Raw genomic sequence first — 13,272 nt, forward strand, 5'->3', positions numbered from 1 at the left:
GTTTTGTTTTGTCAATTTGACACAAGTTGGAGTTATTTTGGAAGAGGAAATCTTAATTGAGAAACTGCCACCAACAGACTGGCCTGTGAACAAATCTAATGACTGATGTGGGAGGCCCATCTCACTGTGGGAAGGTGGCCCTGGATGGTATAAGAAAGCAGGCAGAGTAAGCTCTGGAGAATAAGCCATGCAGCACCACTCCATGGTCTCTGCATGGGCTCCTGCCTCCAGGTTCCTGCTTGAATTCCTGCTCTAGCTTCCCTCAGTGAAGGACGGTGATGTGGAATTGCAAGCAAACACACCTTTCCCTCCACAAGTTGGTGTTGGTTAGTGTTTTATCACAGCAATTGAAAACAACTACAACGGTGTAGTAATAAATAATAACTAAAATGTAATGATCATATGTTCTCAGTGTCCCCTACTCCTCTAAGTGCTTTGCAACAACAAAAGATAATTGCTGTTAACACGGTCATTATATAGATGAAGAAGCAAAGGAAATGCTTGTATATACTAATTACTAAAAAAAAAAAAAAATCAAAGAATTTTTTAACAGCTGTGCGTCTCTTCCAAGAGGCACGACTTGGGCAACTTTCTCCGGCTCTCACTGGATAAATTAAGAAATATGTATTGGTATACTGCTCAGACCCATCTTTTTCTACTGTTCGGCTGGAAATGGAACTACACACAATTCCTGTTTGGGTAGCGGCTCTTCCTGCTACACTGTCGGCAGAGGGCGCTGCAAGGTCAAACACTTCCTTCCTGTTTTGGTGTTTCCCACAATTCCTTTCGGTCAGTAGATCGTTCCCTAGAAGCCGCCACCTTGCCGTAGGGCTGTTGCTTATTGCAGCATTAGTTGAATCCGATTAGCAGTCAGCTCAGGGTTCACAGTTTGCCGAGCTATGAAACTATGCTGTGCCGGTCCTCGGAGACGCCAACTTATCAACTCCTTTGTGCTGCTTCAAAGCTTCTGTGTCTTGACCGACTCATGTCTGCTTGCTTCTCCAAATCAGAAGGTAGTTCTGGCTACAATCACCGACTTCCTCTGTGAAAATTCCCTGTTCGTTTTTAAAAGATCTATTTGCTTATTTTATGTGTGTTTTGGCACATATATGCGCATGACTAATGTCCTTGGAACCCAGAAAAGGATATTGGATCCACTGAAACTATAATTTCAAGTGGTTGTGAGTCACTGTTTGAGCGCTGCTGGGAAGCAGGTCTTCTGCAAAAGCAGTATGTATTCTTAATGACTGAACCGTTTCTCTAAACCCCAAAGACTTGTTTATTAATGAGGAACTTGAGTTTAATTGTATCCTTTTCCCACCCACAAATATTAAGGCCTTAACCCTAACAACCTCTCAGCAAGATCTTATTTGAATGTGGTTTCTGTAGATAGTCTAGCTAAGATAAAGTCGGTGAATTAGCTTAATTCTCTAAGAATGTCACCTTGCAAAGGGAAACTTTGGACACAGGAAGGTCTGCATTTAGAGAAAAGATGCATTGACATTAAAAGAAGAGAGACGGGAGTGATATATCTGAAAGTCACAGTTCACTGGAGAATAAAGTAAGCCTTTGTGAGCTGGGAGGGATGTTCAGGATGGATGGCCCCTTGTGTCCTCAAAAAGAAGCAACAATGCTAACATCTTCCTCTGTGCACATCAGCTTCTAGAACTATCATTAGCAACACATTGTGAGTTGTCTGGCTTTTCTGGAGAGTCAGTTTCCACAATATTCATCCTACAAAGAAGGAACAATGACAGACCACAGGAATTACTCGATCCAGTCTCCGATGGTGAATGGATGAGTTTATTGTGGTTACCGAACAGGACTCCTGGGGAACCTATGCAATGTCATCACCTGAGCAAGAGTAGGGACTCATGATGACTATCTCACTAAGATCCGCTGTGCAACTTGCAAATAGCCACATCATTGAAGAGTCCCCTGTCCTCCTACCATTTTGTTTTTAAAATCACTTAAATAATCTTGGGTAAGAGCTTCCTGAGTCTTATGAGGTTTTTAACCCTCTTGAACCTCTGTTGTGATTCCCCAAAGAAATGTTTCAATCTAGAATCCACAGCTAAACATAAGACAGTACATTTCTATCATTTAAGCAGCCTAGTGCCTAGAACCACCAGCAAAATAACATACTTTGTTAAATTTAATATCTTTATTCCTACTTAACAATTCATTGAATTATTTCCTTAAAGTGGTACAAGGATAAAGTGTTTAAGAGCAAACGCTCCTATTGTAGAGAACTTAGGCTTGGTTCCCAACACCAGCAGTAGCAGCTCACAGCTGCCTATTATTCTGGATCCAGGAGTTCCCAACAACTCTGATCTCTGTGTGCACCTGCATTGGCAAACACATATCCTTATACAGACAAGCTCACATTCACGGAGCTAACGTAAATAAGCAGTATGACAGTTCTGGATGTACTGTTGAAGCGCCCACCTCGACCAGCAAGGAAGACACAACACCGTTGGGTTCTTCTCAACAGCCTTTATTGCAGGAACACCTCATTCTTGATACGGGGGACCCTGAGGAACAAAGGCACCAGCCTTATATACAAGACAGGCTGTGGCTGTAAACTTGTCCTCTGGGGATTGGTGGAGTATGAAATACCTTATTAGCATGAATATCACTCCAGCCTGATAACTGCTGGAGAAATGCCAACACATGCGCATTGCAGGTGTTTATCACCAACGACTACCGGATGTCGGCGCCATCTATAGCTGCTCCCTACATACTATGACTGTTGCATAGGTCATAAAGCCTGCTTTTGTGGTAAACATTGTGTTCATGGCATGTGCATCATATCATACGATGCTTTAGTTTAACAAGAATGTAACCAGTCGGTATAATGCCAGTCAATGCCTTCTTACGACAACCCATCCTGTCTGTGGGTGATAGGAAGGTAATAGTCTTTCAAATATCCATTGTAAGAAGCTCATATATCATCCCTTGAATACTTTAATCCAGAATGTTGTGTAAAATCAGCCAGAACTAGCTATACTTTATTAAAATGAAAATTCCAGAACTGTTAAGAAGGGTTGAGCATACTCAAATCACCCTGGTGTGGTGATTTGAGTATGCTTGGCCCATGGGAAGTGACACTATTAGTAGGCATGGCCTGGTTGGAGTAGTTGTGAGTTTACTGAAGGAAGTGAGTCACTGTTAGGGTGGTGCGGCTTTAATCTTTTTCAAAGCCTACTTTTAATGATGGTTCTTAAACACTTTAACCTCCCTTCTTGCCCACCACCCATCAGAGGTAGAAGAAAAGGAGGTATATGGGGAAGTGGACCTGTTTAGAAATGTTTCTTTGGAGCAAATCCCATCTGCATTGTCAGGAAATCATCAATTCAGTTCATAGGTCAGCAGCAGCAGCTCGATCCCCTTGCGAATGCTTCATGGATATATTAGCAGTCCAATTTGGTAATGTTGGGATAGTAGCAGCAGTGGCAGGGCCTAGCAGGAACAGCTACGCCTCAGGCAAATTGGCACATGTCAGCAGAAGAGACCAATACAATGGGAATGCCAGGAAACGTTCTCAGTTGTGCCTCTCTCAGCAAAGCAAAGATCATTGAAGATAAGAGACCAACAAATGTTTAGCTATGCAAGCAAGCCAGGCTCAGCCTCCTTCCCTGTCCTATTTATATTCCCTCAAAACATTAAGTGTTCTCCATGGGGCTTGCCTCACCACTTGTCTTGCTTCAGCACACGAGTCTGTCCCAGCTGACATCACTCTGCCAATCAGCTCAAGTCTATGGAAGCACAAGAAGCTGCAGCAGACCACTGTAGTGGGTTTGTCCTGATGCTGCTTGTATTATAATATTAATTTGGGTTCCCAAAACTACTTAGGCAAGTGTCCGCATGTAGATTCTGGGAAACTTCTCCCAGTTGATTCTGACTGATAAATAAAAATGCCAACAGCCAATAGCTGGGAAGGACAGAGGTGGTTTTTGGAATTTCCTGGACTTAGTATCAGGAGAGAGGAAGGAGGAGGAAGAGGGGGAGGGGGAGGAGGAAGGGGAAAAGGAGGAGGAGGAAGAAGAGGAGGAAGAGGGGGGAAGAGGAGGAGGAGGGGGAAGAGGAGGAGGAGGGGGAAGAGGAGGAGGAGGGAGAAAAGGAGGAGGAGTGTCCCGCGCTATGTCTCGCCAGCAGGAACGACGTGGCACACACAGGATCCTACTGCAGAAAAGCTTTAATGCGTCTTGAGAGGGAGAGCATAAGCTTACAATGCGGAGACGCCGAGTGAGGAATAACCGTCCCTTATATAGGAAACTATCCTCGCCTGGGACGTGTCACTCTCTGACTGGTCGCTGCCAATTATGCCAGATGACGTACCAAAGCTTACGTGTCCCTTTGAGTAGGGAAGTTACCAGGCACCTGCGTATTGCCCTTTTTACTAGGTGCGTTCTGCCGGATGCCGGTGCCATCTTGTAATGGAGTATGTGAGGACAGCTCCTCGGACAGCTCCTCACAGAGGAGGAAGAGGAGGAGGAGGGGGGAAGAGGAGGAGGGGGGAAGAGGAGGAGGAGGGGGGAAGAGGAGGAGGAGGAGGGGGAAGAGGAGGAGGAGGAGGGGGAAGAGGAGGAGGAGGAGGGGGAAGAGGAGGAGGAGGAGGGGGAAGAGGAGAGGGAGGAGGAACAAGAAGAAAAGGAAGGGAGATCCGAGATGCTGGCAGGGTTTGGAGGAGAGGGAATATACCATGCCTGCGAAGACTGCAGGACTGAAAGGCATGGTAGGTCATGTGAAGGAGCAAGGCAAGTACTACTAGCGTTCGGCCCAGCTGTGCAGCCCTCTGGGTCCAGAGCAGCTAAGACTGAATTTAGAATTTAGTAATAACTCTGGATTATTGGCAGAATGTGGATTAACCACATGGAGATTAGGCAGCAGCCCAGCTATTAAGCTGATTAAGGCATATAAAATAAAAGCTGTGCGTGTACCTTTCACTTGGGAGCATACACCACTGAGGCGGGTACAGGGAACTGGCTGCCAGTGAGATTTATTAAGTAATTCAACACACTACCAGAAGTTCTCTCTATGGAGTCCCAAGAAATAGAGCTCAACTACAAAATGTAAGCCACACAGCAATATATGTGTGTCATTAGCGAAGAATCCTTTTATGTGCTTGATTTAGTAGCACATCCTTTCACCTGGATCTACTTCAGTGAAACAATCCTTAATGAGCCAGCTTTAGCAAAAAATCTTTTCACTTTTTACTGCTTCAGGAAAGCATTCCTCCATGTGTTTGCCCCAGCAAAACACCAAACGACACAACTGACTTTCCAAAGAACCCTCAAGTTTCCATTTCAGGCTGGACTTTGAGGTCCAATGCTCAGGCTCTATGCAGTGCAGAAAAGACCCTTCTTTTTGTCTGCAGAAGAGAGTCTCCTGCTGCTGCATTTGGATCAAGATGTATAACTTTCAGCTCTTGCAATACCATGTCTGCCTAGGAGCCAGCATCCTTCTCACCGTGATGATAATGGACTGACTAAACCTCTAAAACTGTAAGTCAGCCCCAGTAAAGTGTTCTTTTATAAGAGTTATTTCTTCACAGCAATAAAACCCAAACTAAGATGGAAATTGGTATTTGCAGTAGGGTATCAAAGTAATAGGTCTGACCATGCTTCTGTTTGGAGGAACGTGGATTTTAGGACTTGGATTTGGAAAGCAATGGAATGCTTTAAGTGGGGCTTAGTAGGAATATGGTAGGCATGGTGTTACAGATGGTTTGAACTGGGCAGCCTGGCTCAAGATGTTTCAGAGAAGAGAAACTTTATTATGCTGCCTGGAGATCATTCTTACAATGTCTTGGTGAAGAATGTGTCTGCTTTTTGCCCTTTTCTGGGGAGTCTGCCCGAAGCTAGGTGAAGAGAAGAAGGATGTCTCAAAACAGCCCTGTTTGGACTCTGCTCTGTGGTTTATTCTCATGAAGAACATTTCGATCAAGTGTAGAAAGCTTAGAAAGGAAAAGTACAAGATGTATTGTTCAAAGAATAAAGAGGCACCAGGAAGGAGCATGGATCTGAATCCTGTGTTCAAGGAGATACAGATTAAGGGAGTAGTGACCTTGGGGCAAGATCTCACCCTGCTAAGCTTATTGTTTCTGCTTTTGCAGTTCAGTAAGGGATAATTTTATCTAGATGTTATTATTACCTGGTTAGTATATTCATTTATACTTTTAATCTGAAATGAACCACAATCCAGAAATGAAGGGTACCCTGTGATAGAGATATTGAGGCTGAAAGACATCTGGACTTTGAGGAATAGAGGCCATGGTAAGCTTTGGCCCAGGCATGATGTACATACCTTTAATCTCAGAAACAAGTATATCTCTGGAGTTCAAGGCCTGACAGGTAAAGAACATGTTCCTAGTAGATAAAAATTTATGTCCAAAACAACCATGGTGAAACGTATGGTGGTACATGTGTTTAATCACAGAATGTAGGAGACAGGGGCATATAGATTTCTGAGTTCAAAGTCAGTTTACAGAGCAAGGACCAGAACAGCCAAGTTTAGGCAGGAGTTGGAAAACAGAAAATTGGTGATAATGTAATGGAACAAAAAAATATGTTTCATATTTTCAGAACTTGGCAGCTTCAGTCACATGGCTCTGGATTTGGAATCAAGAAAAGAACGGAGTTACTGGGAGAGCTGATGCTTGTTTGCTTGAGCTAAGATGTTAAGAAGATTAATATCATATTAAGAAGAGACTGTAGAGGGTGGTTCTGATGCTAAGGTCCTGCTTCCCAGTTGGTTCTTGATCGATTAATAAAGATGCCAGGGGCCAATTACTGGGCTCTTCTGAGCCTTCCTCAGCTATCTTGCACCATTCTTTTCACTCCCATCTCAGCACCCTCAGCTTAATTGTGTTTATAATGTCCCACGTAGGGAAGCAGCCTGTGGTCACTCCACTCGAGATCTCACATGGCTGGTCCCCTCTTCTCCCTCTGAAACATGGTGAAAACTCTCTTCCTCTTCCTGTGTCTCTTCATCTTTGAGGAACTGGAAGTCCCACCTCTTTCCTTCCACCCAGCATTGGCCCCTGGCGTCTTTATTGATTGATCAAGAACCAGAACCACCCCCTACATCAAGAACTAGAATCACCTCCTACATCTCACCTTTTCTGTCAAACAAAAACAAAAACAAAAAAACCAAACTCTTGTTCCCAGGCATAAATTGAACAAAACCATAACAATCATGTAAGTTACAAAGTATGCTATACAATTAACATCCAGCATGATGATGATGGACTGAACCTCTAAAATTATAAGTCAGTTGGCCTCGATTTAATGTTCCTCTTTTATAAGAGTTACCTTGGTCATTGTGCCAAACTAAGATAATTGATTATCTGAGTTCTATCTGCATAACCTACATGGTACACACACACACACACACACACACACACACACACACACACAGAGAGAGAGAGAGAGAGAGAGAGAGAGAGAGAGAGAGAGAGAGTGAAAAGCTCTCAGGGAGAACTTTCCCTCGGGATGGAGACCCTCCAACTTCAATGACCAGACCGAGACACCACAGGATGCAATCAGCAAGAGGATTTGATTTATTGTCGGGATACACAGGTACCTGTGGGCGCTTCAGTCACTCGGGGGACTGGCGTGCCCCACGGAACCAAGGATGGGCTTTTTATAGGATTTTGGGGAGCAGAAGCAAGCATACAGAAGCAGATGCATGGTTACAGGGATATAATTGGTGGATTCTAATATGGCAAGGGTTCAGCCCGGGGGCAAGTTTCCTAGCTACCTTCCTGAAACATAACAACTGACTCGGCCCCCCACCAGGGTGTGGGACCTCTCCCGGGGCTTTTCTTATTGTCAGGTGCTCAACAGCAGTCCTCCTGTTGCCAGGCCTTCAACCAAACATCTCCTGCTTGGCAGCCGCTGTGTACTCAGTGTTCTAACCTTTCCCTGAACCAGTCATCTTAAGTACAGCCTTGCAAAATGGCGTTACTGCTGCTAAGCTGGGGTCTTTCAAGAGAGAGAGAGAGAGAGAGAGAGAGAGAGGCTACAAATGTGACAATTTTTTAGATCTGAGATTCAGTCTAAAACTGCTATATTTCTTTCAGCTTCTACCAGTGTTGAGAGTTTACAAAAAAGAGAGACATGGGATGTGGTCACCTCCCAAAACCAAAAATGTTACTTAAACATTCAAGACACCTTCTAGGAAACATTTTATTCCCCTGGACAAGTTGTATTATTATGGAGGCTTTATTCATTACATCATATTTTGAAAGTATTTCTTCTCTTTTTTCTTGAGATTATAATATAGTTATGTCATTTCTCCCTTGACTTTTTTCCCTTCAAACCCTCCTTGCTCTTATTCAAATTCACATTTTACTGTGTTCCAAATGCAACTTGAAAACTCTTTTAATTGGCTTTGCTATTATTTTTAGCAATCTTTCCCCTTGAGTTTTTGAAGTACTAATGAATCCCCCAAAGCTGGGCCACTTTCCTTAACACTGAGTTAGTTAACTTGCTTTTGCCTCCACTGAAAGATGATCTAGTAATACCAGAGACTTTCCAGGACATTTTTTTTTTGTAAGATTCTGACTTGGGACACACCTAGTCCCTTCTCATTTTCTTCCTTGTGTAGAGTGTGGAATAATACTATTCAGGTAGGTAGGCCATTACTATTCAGGGTCTGTTTTGAAAACCAGCTATGTATTTTATGAAGTGAAATTTGTGTGGCACAACGCACAATTTTAACCATTTTTGGCCTCTTCTTGCATAGCTAATACACAACCATAAGATAATAATTCTGATAATGACAGGCCCTTGGGCAACAGTTTTCCCAGGCAAAACTCATGCAAAGCCTCATGATTAGACAATCTGAATGGATCTAAAAATAGCGTGAGTTGATTGGGAACCCTGGACAGCATCACTGCAGGGGAGTAATTCTTATCCCATTAGGAAGAAATTTTAAATGTTTTCCAGGTGGCATAGGTTGTCACCATTTCCCAATAATTACAACTCCTCTGATTTGTAGGCCTGCCAGGCTCTTCCCATATTGGAGAAACACAGAAAAATAATTCATGAAAAAATGAACCATCTTTACCAAAAGCAGAATCTTCCCTTGAAGAATGGTATGGTAATCATAACGTACCACTATGGTGATGACTGTTCTTAATTCCAAAATATTCCTTCTTGTGGAAAATAACCATGATGCTTATTTTCCTTATCACAAGCATTGATTACTTCTGAGTCTGTGCTAGAAAGAAAATGTACCAGTGTCTTGGAAAGGAGATAATCTTCTGTTTCACGTCATGAACTGAAACTAAAATAAAGGGAAATTTTATGGTAATAGGTTTCCATATGGCTTTTCAAAAGATCTTTAAATGTCCATTATTCCACCTCGTGTCCCTTCTCTACCCTGTGTTCCTCTCACCTCCCATTAAAGCCTCCTGCTCTATTTTCCCTCTATTTCTTTCTAACAGTAGACTATTTCCCTTCTTTGGAAGGACTGTCCCCGTTCCTTACTAGATACGTGTTGTTATTTGGATTGAAACATGCATTTCTAAAACTTAAAGTGAACATCCATATACAAAAGAAAACATACTAGATTTGTCTTTCTGGGTCTAGGTTACCTCACTCAGGGTGGTTATGTCTAGCTCCATCCATTTACCTGAAAATTTCATAATTTTCTTTTACTTGGCAGCTGATACTTCATTGTGTAAATGTACCACATTTTCATTATCTATTCATCAGCTGATGGACATCTAGGCTGTTTCCAATTTTGAGCTATTATGAACAGGGCAGTAATGAACATAGATAAACAGGTATCTCCATACTAAGATGTAGAGTCTTTTGGGTACATGTCTAAGAGTGCTGTAGCTGGATCTTGTGGTAGATAAATTTTCAGCCTTTTGAGGAACTGCCATAATGACTCTTACAGAGGGTGTACTAGTTTGCACTCCCTCCAGTAATGAATTAAAATATGAAATTTCACTTAGGATTTGTGACATCTATGCTGTCATTCTGACACTGGTAGGCACTGGGACTGCATTTCCAGGCAGAATTCATCCACAGCCTCATAATCACCCAGTTTGAATGATTCTAAAGAAGTACAAGTTGATTGGGACAATCATATCAAACAATGATAGCACCTGATGCATGTTGATACTCTCCTCCTTTCCCTGCTATGGCTGTTACTGCAATACAGGGGATATTCTATCTCAAGAATATATCTTACAGACAGCTATAAGGTGTTAAGCTCATCTTGGTCATGACTTTTTCATTTCCCAAGTATTAGCCAATAATAAATATAGTTCAAAGAACACAAAAGACTATTCTTAAAGTTTTGCTCCTACATAGAGATAAGGAAGATTTAGCCATGATAGAACAATTAATGTCTGAAGGAACCCAAACTAGTGGCTGATACTAATGCCTCAGTATTTGAAGAATAATTTCCAGGAACTAACTTGTCTCCTGAGCATCCCAGAAGGCAACCATGCTGCTGGACTTTGGTTCAGAGAGAAAATGACAACCATTGTCAGTGTCTTGCATCTCTCTGTGTCTCCTGCTTTTACTTGCTTCTCTTCATTTGTCATTTTCAGGAAAAAACAACAGTGGTTAACTGTCCCTTAATTGTGGGACTAAGGTAAGCTTTCATGGAGGAAGATGTAAAATGACTTATTTTTAATATAAGTGTAAGCAGTGAATTAATCCTGTGTCTGTGTATCTTTACTAGTCCTCAATAGCCACACAGAGAAACCAAGATTTATTTCAAACTGCACCTCAAAAGCTGGTCAGATAAAGGATTATCCTAATCCTCATACTAATCTGGCTACCTCTCAGCTGCATCCCATTATACTTGCATATTATTATTGATTTTGTTATACTTGCACATTATTATTGATTTTGTTATATTTGCATATTATTATTGATTTAGATCTTTAGGCTTCAGATGTATTTCTCATGGCGTCTTTAGACATTGAACCATCTCCTCATGGCTCATCTCTTCATCCTTTTGGCAGACCTGACATTTCCTCTCTTCCTCTTTCCCTGTCTCCCTCCGTAGTGGCTATTCCTGGTTATCAACTTGACTATATCTGGGATGTATTACAATCCAGAATTAGAAGGCTCACCTTTGATCCTGATCTTGAGGCTGGGAGATAAAAATTTCTGACCTGGATCTCGGTATGGAGATCTTGAGGCAAAGTGGTTATGAATGCCAGTAGCCTAAGGCAAGGAGATCTCTGAGTTCAAGGTCATCTGGGACAAAACAAATCCCAGATCCAGGTGTGGGGGTATACACCTTTAATCTGGGACACACCTTCTGCTGGAGACCGACATAAGGTCATTGGAAGAAAGAAGAGACTCTGCCTGCCTGCCTTGTGGAACTGAGCCACCACTAGATCCTTGGACTTCCATTCACAGCTGCTGCTGATTATTGTTGGGGAGTTGAACTACAGACTGTAAGTCATAGCCAATCTCTTACTATATAGAGAATACCCATAAGTTCTGTGACTCTAGAGAACCCAGCCCAAGACACCCTCTATCCCTGTCTCCCTCTCTCCCTCTCTCCTCTGGCAGACAGAAACTTCTGCCCTATTCTTTCTCTGGCTCAACTACTGGGTAATCAGAATTTATCCACAGGGCAGAGAATAAATAGTAAGAATTGTTTACACAAACTAGAGACAGGAGATTCTTGATATAAGCATTACAATGCTATGTCTAGTTCGTAACAGGATATGATGGTAGATAAATCAGCATTTAAAGAACAGAAGATGTGTTGTTTACATATATCTGACCCAGGGAGTGGCACTACTAGGAAGTACAGCCTCGTTAGAACAGGTGTGTCACTGTGGGTGTGGGCTTTAATACCCTCAATACCCTCATCCTAGCTGCCTGGAAGTTAGTCTTCTGTTTGCCTTTGGAACAAGTCGTAGACCTCTCAGCAACTCCTACACTATGCCTGCCTGGACACATATATGCTCTTGCTTTGATAATAATTGACTGAACCTCTGAACCTGTAAGCCAGCCCCAATTAAATGTCCTTATAAGAGTTGCCTTGGTCATGGTGTTTGTTCACAGTAGTAAAACCCTAACTAAGACAGAAGGATAACCTTTACACAGTGCCAAAAACATTATGCCTATAGGAGGAGGTAGGTTATACACAATGAAAGATACATGAGTCTAGAAGTTACATATGTGAGACATATTTTGTCTATAATTATTGTTCTTACATATACAGTTATACTGTTGATTTAGATCTTCCAAGTATTTCAGAGAAAAATTGGAATAATTTCCTACAAAAATTTGATTATTCAAGAATGCATAAGAATGGGCAATCCAATAATCACAGGAGGTAGAGGTAGGGAGGGATCTGGGAGGAAGACAGGAGGGGGAGGGGAAAAACAGCAGGCCAGGAACAAGTATTGGAAGAGGCAGGAGAGAAGTACAGAGGGTCAGAAAATTGAATAGATACATGGAGCAGTGGGGGACTGGGAAATGGGATAGCCACTAGAAAGTCCCAGACTCTAGAGAAGCAAGAAGCTCCCAGGAGCCAATGGTGATGATACAACCTGCAAAGACCATCTCCAGTAGATAGGCACAACCCCAGTTGAGGCATGGGACCACCCATGCATCTCAAATCGTAGGGACTTTTGCCAGCCTTACACCCACCTACCTTGGGGTAAGGCTAGGCCAGATTCCATTCTCCATCCACAATTCTTGGGACCCTCTGGTCCCAGATAGAGTTCGAAGGCATGTCATATGCTAGCTAACCAATAGATTCAAAGTCAATATGCTTAGCCAATAAGTTTGAACTGTAACCTTGCTGATGTAGCCTGTACTCCTAAAAAAACATATAAAAACTGCTTGTTATAGCCATTCAGGGTCACCTTCTAGTCACTTGCCGAGAAGGGCTGATTGAAGGTTGACCCCAATGCACTGGAAAATAAACCTCTTGCATTTGCATCGAACTGCATTCCTGTGTCTCACTGGGGGCAGGGGGTAGGGGTGAGGCATCTCCCAGTAGTTAAAACTCACTTCGAGCCTTACAATTCTAGCATGGGGTTTCCCCTTGTACCATCGTAAACTGCCATTTTCCAATGTGACATATCTGTCTCCTCTCCATCCAGAGGCAATCCTTTGTCCCTCTAAGACAAATGACCCTTCCTCTGCCATCTTGCCCCTTTCTCTTCTCCCTTGTCCTCTATCCCCTGTTTTTTTGTCTCTTATTCCCTGCCCTTGGTTCTCTGGGGCAAATAAATCTGCTTTGTTCTGAAAACTTGGTCTGAAGGATCCTAGG

The 13,272-nt window shown here is 42.6% G+C and overlaps 1 long non-coding RNA gene across 1 annotated transcript; it reads left to right on the forward strand.

The window, feature by feature from the left end:
* Positions 1–565: 565 nt before the first annotated feature.
* On the forward strand, positions 566–12,924 carry LOC120093645 (uncharacterized). The gene is made up of 3 exons (XR_005487097.2): positions 566–1,013; positions 5,381–5,507; positions 6,588–12,924. It is a non-coding gene; the product is annotated as an uncharacterized LOC120093645 (long non-coding RNA).
* The last annotated feature ends 348 nt before the right edge of the window (positions 12,925–13,272 follow it).

The sequence above is a fragment of the Rattus norvegicus genome, chromosome 7, assembly GCF_036323735.1.
Source record: "Rattus norvegicus strain BN/NHsdMcwi chromosome 7, GRCr8, whole genome shotgun sequence".
In the NCBI taxonomy this organism is placed as follows: Eukaryota; Metazoa; Chordata; class Mammalia; order Rodentia; family Muridae; genus Rattus; species Rattus norvegicus.